The sequence below is a fragment of the Nuphar pumila genome, chromosome 13 (assembly GCF_984573655.1).
Source record: "Nuphar pumila chromosome 13, dmNupPumi1.hap1.1, whole genome shotgun sequence".
In the NCBI taxonomy this organism is placed as follows: Eukaryota; Viridiplantae; Streptophyta; class Magnoliopsida; order Nymphaeales; family Nymphaeaceae; genus Nuphar; species Nuphar pumila.
The window spans coordinates 55,941,642-55,957,633 of record NC_143261.1 but is presented as its reverse complement, the minus strand read 5'-3'; the positions used below and the strand labels follow the sequence as shown (position 1 = coordinate 55,957,633).

The 15,992-nt window shown below is 36.2% G+C and overlaps 1 protein-coding gene and 1 long non-coding RNA gene across 2 annotated transcripts in view; both read left to right on the top strand.

Moving 5' to 3' along the window:
* LOC149818443 (uncharacterized) overlaps positions 1-15,992 on the top strand; it is a 1,135,480-nt gene that overhangs the window by 726,134 nt on the left and 393,354 nt on the right. The window lies entirely within an intron of this gene.
* LOC149818444 (uncharacterized) lies at positions 3,687-4,986 on the top strand. The gene is made up of 2 exons (XR_016427007.1): positions 3,687-3,769; positions 4,820-4,986. It is a non-coding gene; the product is annotated as an uncharacterized LOC149818444 (long non-coding RNA).

Below are 15,992 nucleotides of genomic sequence, written 5' to 3'. Positions count from 1 at the left end.
TTCTCATTAATGTCATGCTTGTTTGTACGTAACCTTCATACTTTCCTTGCGACTAATGTCATTTAAGATTTCTTTTAGAGTTAACTTTGGGTTATCGTGTAAGTGTTCAAGAATAACACTTGAAATCCACTTGAAAGATATTTTTTTCACTACTACGTTGTCCAATGATCCACCACATGTATGCTCACTTTGATACTTCTTCACTTGAAAGAATGATGTTTTCTGCACCTTTGTTCAATGGATCCTCCAAGTGGAATGAACCATAGTCCGCAAGTTATTTCTCATGCATACTACAGTTACTCTGTTATTGCAGTTTTTCATAAATTTTATTTTATAGTTATTTCTTATCACATGATCTTTAAAAAATTATGATAGTGCTAAAGATTATTAAACCTTTTGTCGATAACAACTTCTTGATCTTTTGACTATATTGATAGCCATTGAAATTGTTCTATATCATTAAGTCTTTTGTTACACAGTTGCTCAAACAACTAAATTGACTTAACATCAATGATTGCCAATTGCTCTTTATTGAAATAATATTCATTGAGCAATAATGTAAAGTTTATAAATTTCTCAAAATTTTTAAATAAATAAAAGATTTTTTTTTGTGAATTATTTTGGTATTTAACTTTGATTAAATATCATTTTTTAGAAAATTACTTAGCTAATATTGATTGATTAATTAGCAGATATTTATGGATAATATTTTGGCATTTATTGAAGTTATTTGATATTTAATTGGGCAATTATGAGGTTTTGTATGAAGTATTTGGATCTCGACCTCAATATAGATCTAAGAGGATCAACCAACTCAAACGCAAGTTTGAACTATTTGAATGAACATATAAGATCCACTCGATCTCAAGTTATTTAGGATTGGATCTCCAAATGATTTCAGTCAACCGAAATAGATTTGGGTAGGGTTTTGATTTATATCGGGGCTTAAATCAGGCATAGAAGAAATTTAGATCCATTTGAGACGCAATTGGATCTTTCTTTAAAGTAGAAAGTGTCTTGGATTTATTTAGAGACCCAAATGAATTCTACTAAGTAAAATAAGATTTGGATATATTTAGATGACCCAAATGGATCTCACTAAGAAAAGGACTTTTGGATCCACTTGGAGACCCAATTCGATCTCATCAAGTAAATAAAATTTTAGATCCATTTGTGACTCAAATGGATCTTATTAAAGTATAATAAATTTTTTTGGATCCACCTAAGACCCAAATGAATCTCATTTAAATAAATAGGATTTAAGTCCACTTATGACCCAAATGAATTTAATTATATATATATATATATATATATATATATATATATATATATATATATATATATATATATATATATATATATATATATATATATATATATTAGTAGGTTGGATTTGGATTTAATGAGATCCAAATAGGTCTCACCAAAATCCAAATCCAAGCCCACTTGTTTTCCTACTTAAAACTAAAAAGAAATTCAAAACCAAATTCTAATTTCAAGTTTTTCTTTCCACACTCGCCTTTGAAAATGTTTTTTCCCCCTACTTTTTTTCAAATCAAAAAGGTTTTCCCCCTTTCTAATTGGATTTTTTCCTTTTTTTCTTCCTATAAATACTCTACTCATGCCCCCTTTGCCCATTACATTCCCTCTCACCTGTATCATAAACTTCACTCATGCTCCCCTTCACCCTTCACTCTCCCCTCTCTCGTGTAAACCCAGCACCACCACCACCAGTCCACCACCACCACCACCACTGCACATCTCTCTCCTGATTTTCGTCTTGCACCATACCATTGCCACCCGATTCTCTCCTTCCCACCAACTGGGCAGCCACCGATGGAACCCACCAGTGCCACCTTCACTGACTCCTGGTGACTGCTCTCAGCCGCTCCTGCTGAACAACCTCCTCTCTTTGTTGAACCACCCTGTTTTGCCTCACATAAAATAACAATTGAATAACATGCTTTTCATCATAGATACTATGCAGCATCTTTGATATGCATTTTATCATTCATCATAAGCATTTACACAGGCTTAAAACTACGTAATAATTTCAGAAACATGCATATTCAAAAAACATGAGCCATATACATATATTTATTCATAAAATCTTGAAATACACTCGTATTTAACTATTCATAAAATCCAAAATACATATGTTAGAATATGTTTGTAAAACCCAAACATATACGTGTCTTTTATTGAAAACATGTTCAAAATACTCACATATGGAAAATTTTGATACTTTTTTAACATATGCACATTCTTGTTTATGAAAAACAAATATTACTTAAATATATATTTTCTCAAAAGGCATGCAACACAAACAATTTTTGAATATATATATATATATATATATATATATATATATATATATATATATATATATATATATATATATATATATAAAAACTATGTAATTATGAAAACCCCAAGCATTTCAAAAAACCTAAAACTACACATATATGTTAAAGTTATTATAAACCTACCTTGTAATGCATGTGGTCTCACGAGAAATAAAGAAATTTCAAAAAGGCCCTCGAGAATTCTCCTCGATTAGCATGACATTGATCGTATTTTATTGACGATCCAACTATGAGCGAGGACATGTATGCTAACCTCGATTTCCAGTCCGATGATGGTAGTGAAGAACAAGGTTGTGGCGAAGGTGACGACCACAAGCGGTAGGGTCAAGGTTGGCGAAATGACCTCGCTGAAGGAGGTGATGGCTTTTGGTGACATCGAGGTCAAACTCGTGCTCAACTCAGCTTGGCTAGGTTGAGTGCGGGTCAGCTGGACCGACCCAAGTTCAGTTCCCCAAACGTGAAAGTGGGCACCGACAGGCTCTGTTGAGCTCCGGTTGGTGAATTGAAGAAGAATGGAACTTGTGTTTGGAGATATGTGTTAGTTACAGTATATTGCTGCATTATGGTTGTTTTGTGAATTTCTCATCTGTTGGTGAATTCATATACGATAAGATGAAACACTAATTTCTTGGTTTGTGTTGTAATGGTGAATTCATATGTGATTCTATTTATATGCAAAATTATGTGTATGTGCATGCATTATGCATAAGAGCATGATGATGTCTTAATCTACCCCAACATTCTTGAGTGTGACTGATACTGTGTATTGTGTGTGCATGTGTGCACGTGCATGATTGGTTTGTAACATACTATTGGTGTGTCTGCTGTTGCTTTTCAGATATGGATTTTGATATGTTAAACAACTGAAGATATAGCTGTTATGCTAATATAAGATCTGTCTCTCTTTCTCTCCTTTTTTCGCTTGACTTGAACGAAGAGATTAGTAATGTCCCTTACCAAGGCAGCAGGTTTTACAACTCCACCGAATGAAATTGTGCAAAAACATGAAATTAAGGCTGATGCATTTATGCGAATTGCTAAGAATCATGCCAGCCATTAATGTATTATGAAGCTGTAATATAGACTATGTTGGTCGCTTTCATTTGTGGTATTTTTCTGAATGTAGCCAGTTCATGAATGATTAAGCATATTTTCCCCTACTTCGTTGTGTTGAAGGTCATTTGTAAGGAGTGGAGTGGGAGAACAATGTCTACAGGAAGCACAAGGCTGGTGGTATGCTTATTTATGAAACCTACTCCTTATACATTTACTTATGGGAATATATTTATCCTGTTTTGTATAAAACTTCTCAGATCTTGGGTGTTCCTTGGGAGGTAGATGATGAAGGTTTAAGGCAACACATGAGCCAATTTGGTGAATTGGTTGATGCAACAATTATTAAAGTAATTGTTCAGGCACTGTTACTGTTTTGTTTGTTTTGAAATAATTAACTTAACATTGTACTTGTTGTGCCTTATTTTAATTGATTTTCTGCTTCTATGGGTTGTGGAACAAAAAGGGCACCATTACCTTCAATTATTTGTCAATTGCTTTTCTGTGGATTCAAGCACATGCTATTGTTTACACCCTAGCTCATAACTTCAAAAAAAAAATGATGACTGTGAGCTCCGAGTCGAGCCATGTTCCGAGAAATGCTATCTTGATGGTGCTCATGGCACCCTGACAAAAAAAAAAATTAAGTCCATACAATGTGTGTGAACCCCAAGGCGGGTTCGGGATTTTGAGAATCATCTTTGGTGCGATGACTCGCACAGGAAAATAATTGAGAAATCAAATATGAGATTTCTGAGGCTCTGGGTATACCTGAAAGAAGGTATATGTTACCAGACCCCTCGTAGTGCGATAGCTCGCACTTGGTTATAAAGAAAATGTAAAATGAAATATAAAACCTTTGAGACTCTGGGTATACCTGAAAGACGGTATATGTTACCGGATTCTCCAGGCTCTGGGTACACCTGAAAGATGGTGTATGTTACCGGACCCATGATCTACCTTGGAAAGGGTAGGTGGTATGAGCTTCATGGATGTTCGTGTTTTCGTGAGAGTTAGGCATCTCACCGTATGGTCTCAGTTCACTACAATGTCTATGCCTATGCTTACCCATAGGGTGAGAGTAAGATAAACATTAAATAATTTAAGTTGACTGAAAACTTATTCCTGAAGAATTATGTACTGTTGATATGACTTTCGTAAAACTTGTAGAATCTACAGCTTGTGCTAATGTGGATAAATGTATCTTTAGTTCAATCCTCTTTTGCACTGTATCATGAATTGAAAGCATAATCATTTTCTTAGAATGATATAAATTTTCATGCTAGTTATATCTGCAGTTGTTGCACATATTTGTACACAAGACACTGAGCACCACATATAGATATAATGCTTCTTACGCAGACAGGGGAGTCTGACCCTTCTGCATTAAAATTTTTCAGGTAACGCATAATTGGAGCATCGTGGAGTCGTATTTGGAAGTAGTCAAGAGATCTCAGTTTTTCAGTGTTTCCTATTTGAACTCTGATTAGTAGATTTACATTTCTATTAAGAGATGTAATTAATGACATTAATGCTTTAATTAATGAATGGTATGCTTTTTTTGGTACTTCTCTGTTTTACCCTGTAATGCACCCGACTTGTGTTTTTCGCACTTCCACTATTTCAAAAAAAAAAAAAATTTACTCCAAAATTTTTACTATAAAAAGTTGGGGCGTTACATATTGACTCTACAAAATTACAAGTACTGAATAGTCTACTGGAGCGGTAGCAGAAAGTTGTGGTGATGTTGAGAATCAGTCATTTTCCTTTCTCGAGAAGTGACTATTGAGTACTTGTTACTACTGTTTTTTTGTAAAGACATTATGATTTATTTTGGAATGAAAATACTCTGATTTCTAAAACTGAATCATTTTAGAAATGTTATCTGCGTTAAGGATTTAGTCTTATTATTGTTATCGATCGAATTTATAACTCGCCCGAGGTTTTCAATCGGAGTAAAAAAAATTGTGCAAGTTTTAAATCTTGGGGCATTGCAGAGAACTTAGTAAAACCTAAACATTAGCATAAAAACATAAAACAATTATACTTCTTAATAAATGCTCATATAGTTAATACAACATACAAGATTTGAGCTTCCCATGTATGTTTAATGCATCATTTTTTGCAACAATTATTTATCTCAAGCCATAAGTGTCTTGGTCATCTCCTATCGTTTCTGAGTTTGGCTCAATAGATATGGTATAGTCATGATTAGAGTTGTTGCTACTATATATGTCATTATCATTTTCTACCATCTACGCCATCGTTAATTGATTGTTCGATCGTATAAATTAATAAAAATTTATTATCTCATCCTTTGATTCCACGCATGCAACAATCTTGCATTTTCAACTTTTAAAATTAACCATGAAAATATCGCATCCATCGTCACACTTACATCTAAAATATAAATTTCAATGTGTATCGACCTTTGTCTTTAGCTATAGAAGGTTGAATGTCATTCACATTGTTGCGATGATAATCACTAGCACTGAGCTGCAACGCTGAATATTTTGTCTAATCATATACATTAATTGTTCATAAAAGTTTTGCATTGTTTGCACATCGAATATCTATATTCTTAATCGGTTCAGGCAATTGCATGCCCTCCACGTGTATAACATTACTATCATTAATTGTTTGGAAGACTTGCATGTTTAGGACATCAACATCATTCACTGTTTGAAACAATTTGATGTTTGAAAATGAATCTATGAGATGAATGCACATTCTCCACAGGTTTTTTATCATTGCATTTATCAACATCTTCTTCTACATCTCTTCTAAGTGTTTCTTAAGTATACTGGAGGCTAACTAACTCTTCACTATATTCGATTTTAAGAGACAACATAGCCATGAGTTCTTTAAAGCTAATATTTTTTAGACTACTAAAGCTCTCTAGCTACGATCATCAATGAGACGCCAGTGTAGTTTAACAAATATTGAGGTCATCATTAACTATATCGGCAAAAAACTAATACGTATTACACCAACAGAGTCAACCTTAGCCTCATTACACCAATACAAAAACACTTAAAATTAAATAAAGAATAAGCAAAAACACATAAATCCTCTACAACACACACACACACACACACACACATATATATATATATATATATATATATATATATATATATATATATATATATATATATATATATATATCAAAAAACCCCTAAATGGTAAATCACGCAAAAACTATTTAATAAAACACAAGAAAAGTACACACAAGAAAAGCTAAAAAGCTAAAAAGGAGAAAGGAGAAAGGAGGTTTGTATGGTTTTCCATGACTTTGGTATAAAATATGTGATTTTTGGTATTTATGATTTTACGATTAATAGAGAAGAATGCATAAATAACATAATTTTGCACACTTGAGAATCACAAAAAAATATATGTGAATATACATTTAAATGAGTTTTTGCCTTAGTCGGCGGGCGAAACAATATAGCATGCAAACTTCGTTTGCCTATTTGCGATTTTGAAGAGCGGGCGGATTTCAACAATTTTAGGGCATTTAGAAAAACACATCATTTTTGTGGTACAATACAATCATTTTTTGAAACTATTTTCGATATTTGGATAGTAAAAACATAATTTTTACTTAAATAACATAAAAATAATAAAATAAGGTCAGTTTGTGTCAGTGTCTATGTCAATCTGCTTGAGTATACCCACTCATGTCACCAGGGACTAGGGTTTCAACGAGTCAGGTACCTGTCCCATCAGGGTATACCCAAACCCGCCCATATAATAAATTGTTACGTTAGAGTTGTGATGGTTCACAAAAATGAAATCCCAAGCCCAGTCTCGCATAATTTCTGAAATATATTTGTACTAAAAAAGTATATATAATACTCAAGTCAGGTTGGATACCTAGCAAAAATTATAACCCAAACCCAGTCTGCATATTCTTTGGGTTGGGTTCAGATTGATCCAAATATTATTTGGGTTTGGGTCGAGTTGTGTACCTGGTACAAACCTGACCCATCGACAAACCTACTAGAGACACACACCCAACATGGCGTGCCTCTATGACCTAGTTGAAAAAATATTAGATCATCTCCAATGAGCACACGTAGACGCAATTTATTATCAACATTAGCCAATCAACACAACCCATGGCCACCTTGTTCAATCATACTATATTAAACAAGGGAAAAATATTGGCTATCTTAGATTATACCATACTCTCTAATAGAAATCACCTATTCTTTAGCTTTTTCTTGATATTTTTATGAATCAAGCCATATGGATATGATCTATATGTTTTGTTTAGTACAGAACAGGTTTTATCAATGGTGTGAATAATCAGATTGTCTTGGAGTTTAAGAATTCAATGGTTTACAATGCGTTAAAATTTCACTATTAAGAAAACTACCCTATCCAAAGTGCATTTTCTAATAAATCGGTCGTGCCTAATGCATTCATGTGGTCATAAGAATAAAACTAAGAATACAAAAATCGAAGTACAACCATCATAAGAATAAAACTAAGAAAACAAAAATCAAAGTACAACCATCATAAGAATAAAAAAGTGAAAAATATATCAATATAGCTGGCAACCGATATAATGTATTAATACAATTCCAAGACTTCTGGATTTGGAATCGGGTTGAGTTTAGACCATTATTCTTTTTCGTTGAAGCTTTGTTTGGATCCAATCTATTTCCCCTTGTTTACATGAACAACTCTTATTACCAACCTTCTTTTGAAGTATTGCCACACAAAAATTGATTCTAGACCCAACACAGATATACCAATCTAGATGTTTAAAATTTTACTTTCAGATTCTAACCTACTATGAACTTGGACCCACCCAGTGTGCTAGTCTGGGTCGTGGGTATCGACTCTCATGTCCAGATCCATAACCCATCGAGGCTTCTTGGTTGAGGGTTAGGGATGTCAATGGTTTTGACTTGGGTCAGATATCCAACTGAAACCCAACCCACTCAGCTGGGTTAGATGAAAAAAGTCACATCCAATTGACAATCAGATTTGGATTCAGTATAGCATTTTCACCCGGATCTGAATCCAAACCAATAACTAGTAAAAGACATATCCGATCACCTTTTAAGCTAATAAGATCCACATTCAATAGAATGGATCGGGTCAGTTCAGGTTGGGTCGAGGTATTATTGAATCTAACCTGATCAGATTCAGATCCAGATTTGGATGGGAGAAAATAATATCAAATTCAAATCCAGTTCACTAATTGGATATGTTTCTATATAGAAAAATGTCCATATTGTACAACAAAACATGACGTGTTTCCAAAAAAAAACTAAATTTTTTGAAAATCTGCCCATGTCAAAAATCACAACTTTTCGGTTGTAAAAGGACTTTTTCACCCTTCACACGTGAATTTCCTTTGATATGTGAACTTCCCTCTCAAATATTCAAATATGTGAATTTTCTCTTACACATTTGCGAATGTCCTTATGCTTTCACATTTGTGAATGTTCTGACCTTCACATGTGAATGTCCAAATGTCTTCCTGCTTGTGCTCTTATGTGATTTATAGTAAAAAGAGTTTGTTGAAAAAAACTGACACTCCAAAAGCACGATGGGCATTTGGCAACACTTCAAAAGTATCACTAAAGCCTTTAGCAAAGCTTTTGCCTTTAGTGCCGCTTCAAAAGTACATATTTGGGAGAAAATCGTAAAATAAAAGAACGCAGTTTGCATATTTTGGGAGGACATTTGCATAAAATTTGCTATCTCCCTGGTTATAATTTTGAACAGGGTGCCTAAGAGTGAAATTGGTCTGAACTTTTTAATCTCAATCTCCTAGGTTATTTAGGAAAGAGGACCAAGAGGGATTCACCCCCATCTCCCTGGCAAACATGAGTTTCTATAAAGATCGTTAAACACTGCCATAAAGTCTCTCTGGCATGCTGGCCAAGCCACCTTAAAAAATTCAACAAGGAATCCGTCCACCTACGGGGCCTTGTTGTTGAGGAGTTTTCATTTTGTTTGCTTGACTTCATCTACCAATAAACCCTTGTTCACGAAGTCTTGCACCCTCGAATCAAAACAACCCATGGGGGTCTCACTTATGTCAAGAGAGTCCTCACCCATATTGGAGGTAAAAAAAAGTCACTAACGTATTTTGTTGCCTCCCTTTAGATTTCATCATTCTCATAAAGATGCCCTCCAATTGACAAGGCCAAGTGAAGTTATTTCTTCTAGAGGAAGCGAAAGAACTTAGTTCTAATGTACTTTGGATCTTTGCTTCCATTTAATCTCCTGCCTTGCTCTTCATTCTGATATATCATCGATCAATAGCTTTTTCCTGTCATTTAATCCCTCCACCTCATGTGCATCACCCCGCCATGCTGCCATCTCCCTCTGCATTAAACACAGTTCCTCTATCTGCTTGAATCTCACAACCCCTTCTCCTTTGGATCACTCAATTAATCGAGTTCTTATGTGGTTTATTTTTTTGTGAATATAAGAACAGCCTAAGTGGCTACCTGCGGGTGGGCTCACCATCCTTCTATGCTTTCAACCAGCTTTGGGTCCCTCAACTACCATAGTTCAAACTTGAACCTTCGATTGCTCATCCATCTTACCTCCCATTCGAGCATTATTGACGTGTGATCCGAAATGGATATAGGCGCCGCCCCATGGTGGCTCGTCCATCACGGAGTCGCTCCCACCACCCCTACTCACAATGAACCTTTCAAATTTCTGCATGCAAGGGTCTCTTCTCCTGACTGACTAGGTATAAAGTCACCCGAGATCTGTAAATCCACCATATCCAACTCAACAAAATCAACAAACTGCCGCATACTGCTAGTATATCTTTGTTCTCGGTTGGATTCATAGGTACGTAGAAAATTAAATTTTTTAGTTATGCACCAATTTGCCAAAACTCTTTTACCCTAACAAGTTAAGCTCATCCTGAAAAGCTCTTTTTAAAGCAAATATAGTTGGAGCATATACTGATGTGAGCATTAAAAAAATGCTTGAATTTAGCTGTTCAAAATACACCATGATCGAAAATAGGCCTTTGTCCATAACCATACCACTAATACCTTCCCTTCAAACCACCAAAATATCCCCTGATATGCCAATCGAGGAAATAAAATCAAAAGAACAACCTCGCCAAATTTGTGCAAGGAAACTGACTTCAAACATTTCCATCTTTGTTTCCGAAATACAAACAATGTCCACCTACTACCATGAGTAATGCAATAACGGCCCCCAAACCATATCTACCTTCCATTTTAAAAAAGAATGCCTCCCGTTCCCACACCCTCATGATTTCCCCCCTTCCATTTTAAAAAAATACTTCTTCCATTCTCCAATTGTTTTGCACCTGGCCTTTAATGCCTGAGCACAGCGAACGAGGAATCACCTCCCCCTGCCACTGCTGGAGGGGAACCAACTCGACGATCGGTGAGCTTTCTTGGCCAGACGAACTGGCACCAACAACGGCTTCCTTTCGATGCCAAACCAACCACTGATTCTTGAGGCGGGGCTGCCATTGTTCAGCGATGGCCTTGACAGCCTTGCAGACCCGCTAGTCCCTACTGCCCCCATGACAACAATCTTGCTGGGGGCTGATGAAGTTGTGGATCCAGAATCAGATCCAAGTCCAACAAAAAAGAAGAAAAAGTGATGAGATTGAGATCCAGGATTCAATTGGATCCGTAGTTAGTATTTAAGATTTGAATTTCTGTTTTGGGTTTGCTTTCAAATCTTATCCAAAATTCATGGTAGAGTTGGGGTTTTAGTTTTTTATAAATACTTGTTATGAGAGAGGGATTAAGGGGAGTTAGAATGATTAAAAATGGCTATTTTCTTGAGTTTTATGTAATTTTTAGTTTTCTTTGCTTTTAGAATGACAAGGTATCAACATGAATTAGATCAAAAGGACTTTGACTAGTACAACTCTGACTTAAAGAAAAAGAACTACGATGATGCTTGCCCAACTGACATGCTTCACACTGAAAGGACGCTGTAGGAGAGACCTGTGGAATGACTCTTTGAAGCTTGGAAAGAGAAGGATGACCCAATCTGAGACGCCATTGGTAGGAATTAGAACTCGATTCCACACACGAAGTTGCTACTCCAACAGGTTGTGTAAGATATAAACACCTCCCTCCTCATGGCCTCCACCAATCTTCTTCCCAGACAGCAAATCCTGAAATACACAAGAACCCGGGTCAAATATAACTCGACAATTTAGTTCTTTTGTAAGCTGGCTTACGGATAATAAATTCTTAGGAAACTGTGGAGCATGGAGAACATATTGAATCTGTAATGTAGGGGTAAAATGCACATCTCCTTGCCCCACCATTAGGGATAATCTACCATCTGCCAATTTAACATGACGAGGGAAAGATGTATGAACCAGTGTAGAGAAACTATGTGAATCTCCACAAAAGTGTTGAGAGGCGCCAGAATCAATAATCCATATCTTACCTCCATCATCTAACTGAGTACCCGCAGAGCATGCCACATCAGTCACTGCAATAGAGGCAGACACAAATGCAGAACTCTGAGAAAGAAGCTGATCATATTCTGCACGACTGAGAGTAATCGTATTGGTTGAAGAAGTAGGCACAGGTTCAGTGATGGAAGAGACAACCGGAGTTGTTGCTTTGGGGAATGATAATGAGCTCTGAGGGCGACTTCTAGGGTTCTTATCCCAACAACAATCCTCAAGGTGCCCTTGCTTGCCACAATATGTACACTGAAGCCTGCTACGACCTCCACTGCCTCTTCCACGACCTCTGCCTCTGGAAGAACTAGGTAAACCATGCCCTCCTTCACCAGTGACAACAAGAGCTGAAGTCTGAGAGTCTCCATGAGGCGGAGGAAGGGTAACAGCAAGACTACTTAACCGGTTGTAGGCATCAACTAGAGTAGGGATCTCTCAGCTAGTAAGCATTTGCACCTTGGCTACTGAGTAATCTGGAGATAATCCTGATAGAAAACGAGCCACCATAGTCTACTCCTGATGGGTTTTATGATTAGTGCAGCAGGGAGGACGAACAGAGTTGAGCCTTTTATAGGCTGATTTAACTGATGCATAATATTGGGAAAGATTCTGATCACCCTGCTGCAACTGAAATATCTCTTGCTCAACTTACAAAATTCTACTGACATTTTTGTCTTGAGAGTACATGTCACGTAATGAATCCCACATCTCCTTTGCAGTAGAATAGTAAATTAAGTCGTCTGCAATATGTGGCTGAACACTGTTCATAATCCAAGACATAACAATGTCATTATCTTCCTGTCATGTGGCATATTTCCTAGTTTTCTCTGTTGGTTCCTTTTTTAACAAAATATGTTTTCGACGATGTCCTGACACAGACATCATAAAAGTCCTCGACCACCTTTTATAATTATTGTCGTCCAGCTTTACGGACGACCCATAAGAGAAGGGATTAGCAAAAGCTTTGTACTCTGCAGACACTTCAAACCTTTGTTCACCATCACTGGACTTTATTTCAGCCATGGTATTTCACTGCTGACAGTAGCTAGCTAATGAGCCGGATAATAATAATAACCAGAAAGTAATCACGAGCAAACTGATAGTAAAGAAATAGATTCCAACTGAAATAAAATCCTTGTCTTGCAATATATATATATATATATATATATATATATATTTATATATATATATATATATATATCACAGACGCCACCAGCAAGATAATAAATCTGATCACCACTATAAAAATTAATTTTAGATGACAAAAATTGATTTCATGTCTGAACTTCAACAAAAATTAATCAGATCTGATTAAATCTGATTCCAACAACAGCAAGCAGTACAGATTTAACGCCTACCACATCAACACGACTCTGATACGAGCAAATCTGATTCCAACGACAGCAAGCACTACAGATTTAACACCTACCACATCAACACGACTCTGATACGAGCAACAGTCAGTCAGCCACACCATTCAGATCGGATCCAACATCAACGCTCCACGCTACACGACATCCAATTACTGCACGATCTCACATCTGCTCCACCCAATCACAAAATGATTGTTGATCTGATGCAACACGATCATGATGTCAGATCTGCTCCACGCAATCTCCACATGATGGTAGATCTGATGCACCACGATCCATCAATATTACTGAGGCGTCATCAACAAGGAGCAAAAGAGGAACACACGATCTAGGGTGTCTGATCAGATCTGCATATTGTGTAGAACTAGTCAGATCCCAGGTCGTGAGACTGAGGAAAGAACCTAGGGTTCGATCAGAAGGAAGATCGAACAAACTAGATATAGGCTAGGAGGAGAGAAGAAGAAAGAAAAAAACTATGATAAAGAGGGAAGAAAGAAATTCAGCCTAGGCGTTAGATTCTCCCAAGAACGAGAGGCTTTGATACCATGTTGAAACTTGGTTTGAGAAAAGATAGAAAAGTACCTTCACGATTAGCCCTAATCACCCTTAAGTAGTGATTAGGGTCAATAAAGAAAATTACAAAAGAGACCATTAAAAGTTAAAATATAAACAAGACCAACTGATAACTTTTCTGATTTCCAATAAACCCCTCACGATAATAACTCTCAACTGTATATAAGTTATAAAAATAATGCAAAAGGGGTTATATGAAATTTAATCATCTTACCTAGGGTTTACACCAGCGTTACTAGTCAAGGAAGCGGGAGCGGGAAACGATACGAGAAGCGGAAGCGGGAAGCGAGACACTTTCAAAAATTTAGGAAGCGGGGAAGCGTGGGACCACTAAGAAGAAAATTATGAACCGTCTCGGAAGCGACCAAGGAAGCGAACCGGAAGCGAGGGGAAGCAAAAAAATGAAAAAATGGGGAAGCGTGGGGGAAGCGCGCTTCCCTAAAAAGGGGGATGCTTCCCCACACATTTCGGAAGTGCGACGTTTCGTGCTTCCGAAGCGCGCTTCTCCTTTTACCTAGGCGCTTCCGGTAACTCTGGTTTACACTTTCTTCTTCCTCTCTGCTAACTCCATTCCAAAAGGCCCAATAGCAGTTCTATATCTTATGAGTTGGTCTAGTAGTGTGTCTCGATCCTCTTCGCTTTGAACAAGACGATTGACACAATCATATAAGTCATTCTTTATCTCCTCATTGGACTCGATATTTTTATACTTATAATATATGGCTGGATTCAAATATAGGTTTGTTGCACGCAAAGGTTTGTGCAATTGATTGCTCCACCTTTTATCGATTATCTCCCAAACCCAGCCGTATATTTGTTTATCATCACACACATTTACCTACTAAGTAAAAGAATTGAAAGTAACCATTATAGAAGCTAAGATAAAATGTAATTTACAATTAGTAGAATACAAAAAAATTAATTTATAATTATACTTTTATTTGTTCCTTTCCACGATCCATTTTCTTGTAGATGTAACCCATAGCAGGCTTTTCATCTCTATCAACCAATCGAAGCATGTCAAACAAGGGGGCCGTTGTTTTCATAGCACAACTCACTCTCTTCTAAAATTTTGAACTCAAAATCATGCTTTCACATCTTTTACCAACTGACGTTTTTGAAAAACTATTTTTTTCCCAATCATCTCTAAGAAATATGAACTTTAGGCATTTTTTCCAATTATATATGCTTTCTAGAGTAAAAAAATGGCAAATTTTGTCACTGCAGGCCTATCTAAGTCCTTTTGTGTGTGTGCTCTCATCATACTCAACACTTGAGAATGTTTGTAATGAATACCACCAATTGCCTTGCTTTTCCGGAAATGTTCTTCAACTCTTTCAATTATCCTATATATTCCAACATCATATCTATACAATGTGCAACACAAAGAGTCCAAACTAAATGCTTTCTCTTATCCATAAATAATTTACCTGCTTTCACATAGTTTGAGGTATTATCAATAACAACTTGAACCATATTCTCCTCCCAAACTTCAACAATATCATTCAACAATGCAAAAAGCAAATTTGCATCTTTTACTTCATTTGATGCATCAACTGATTTCAAAAACATTGTTCCCAAAAGGCAATTAACAAAAAAGTTAATGAGTGTACACCCTTTTGTATCCATGTTTGGACCAATGCACTTTGTATTGGTCCAAGAACTCCTTCATTTTCTTTATTTCTTTATTCAAAAGTAGTTCTCGCAACTCGTGATATGATGGAGGCTTCATCCCTGGTTCAAATTGGCCTATAGCTTCAATCATACTGTAAAATGAAGGCAACTTCGCTGTATTAAAAGGTATTCCACCATCATAAAATCACCTATTAATGTACTCGTACACTGTTTCTCTTTTTTCCTTTTTGAAGCAATTTTCAAACATAGTTTGTTTGCTTGCTTGCCTTCCTTTCTCTGTTGAATCACTTTGAAAGTATAGATCCATAGCCCTTTTAGTCTAAAGCCGAATGTACTACTCCCCTCCATTTATGAAACTGCATTCACGTCCTTCGTCATAATCGGAAGCTGAGAATAAACTTTCATTTCTTTCGTATATATTAACTGTCTCTCTCTTATTTTTTTCATCTCTATTCTTCTTTGATTCCTCCATGTACTTAGAAAGTACTTGCTTGATTTCTGCAATTGTTTTATCATAAGCCTTCACTTTTCTTCCAA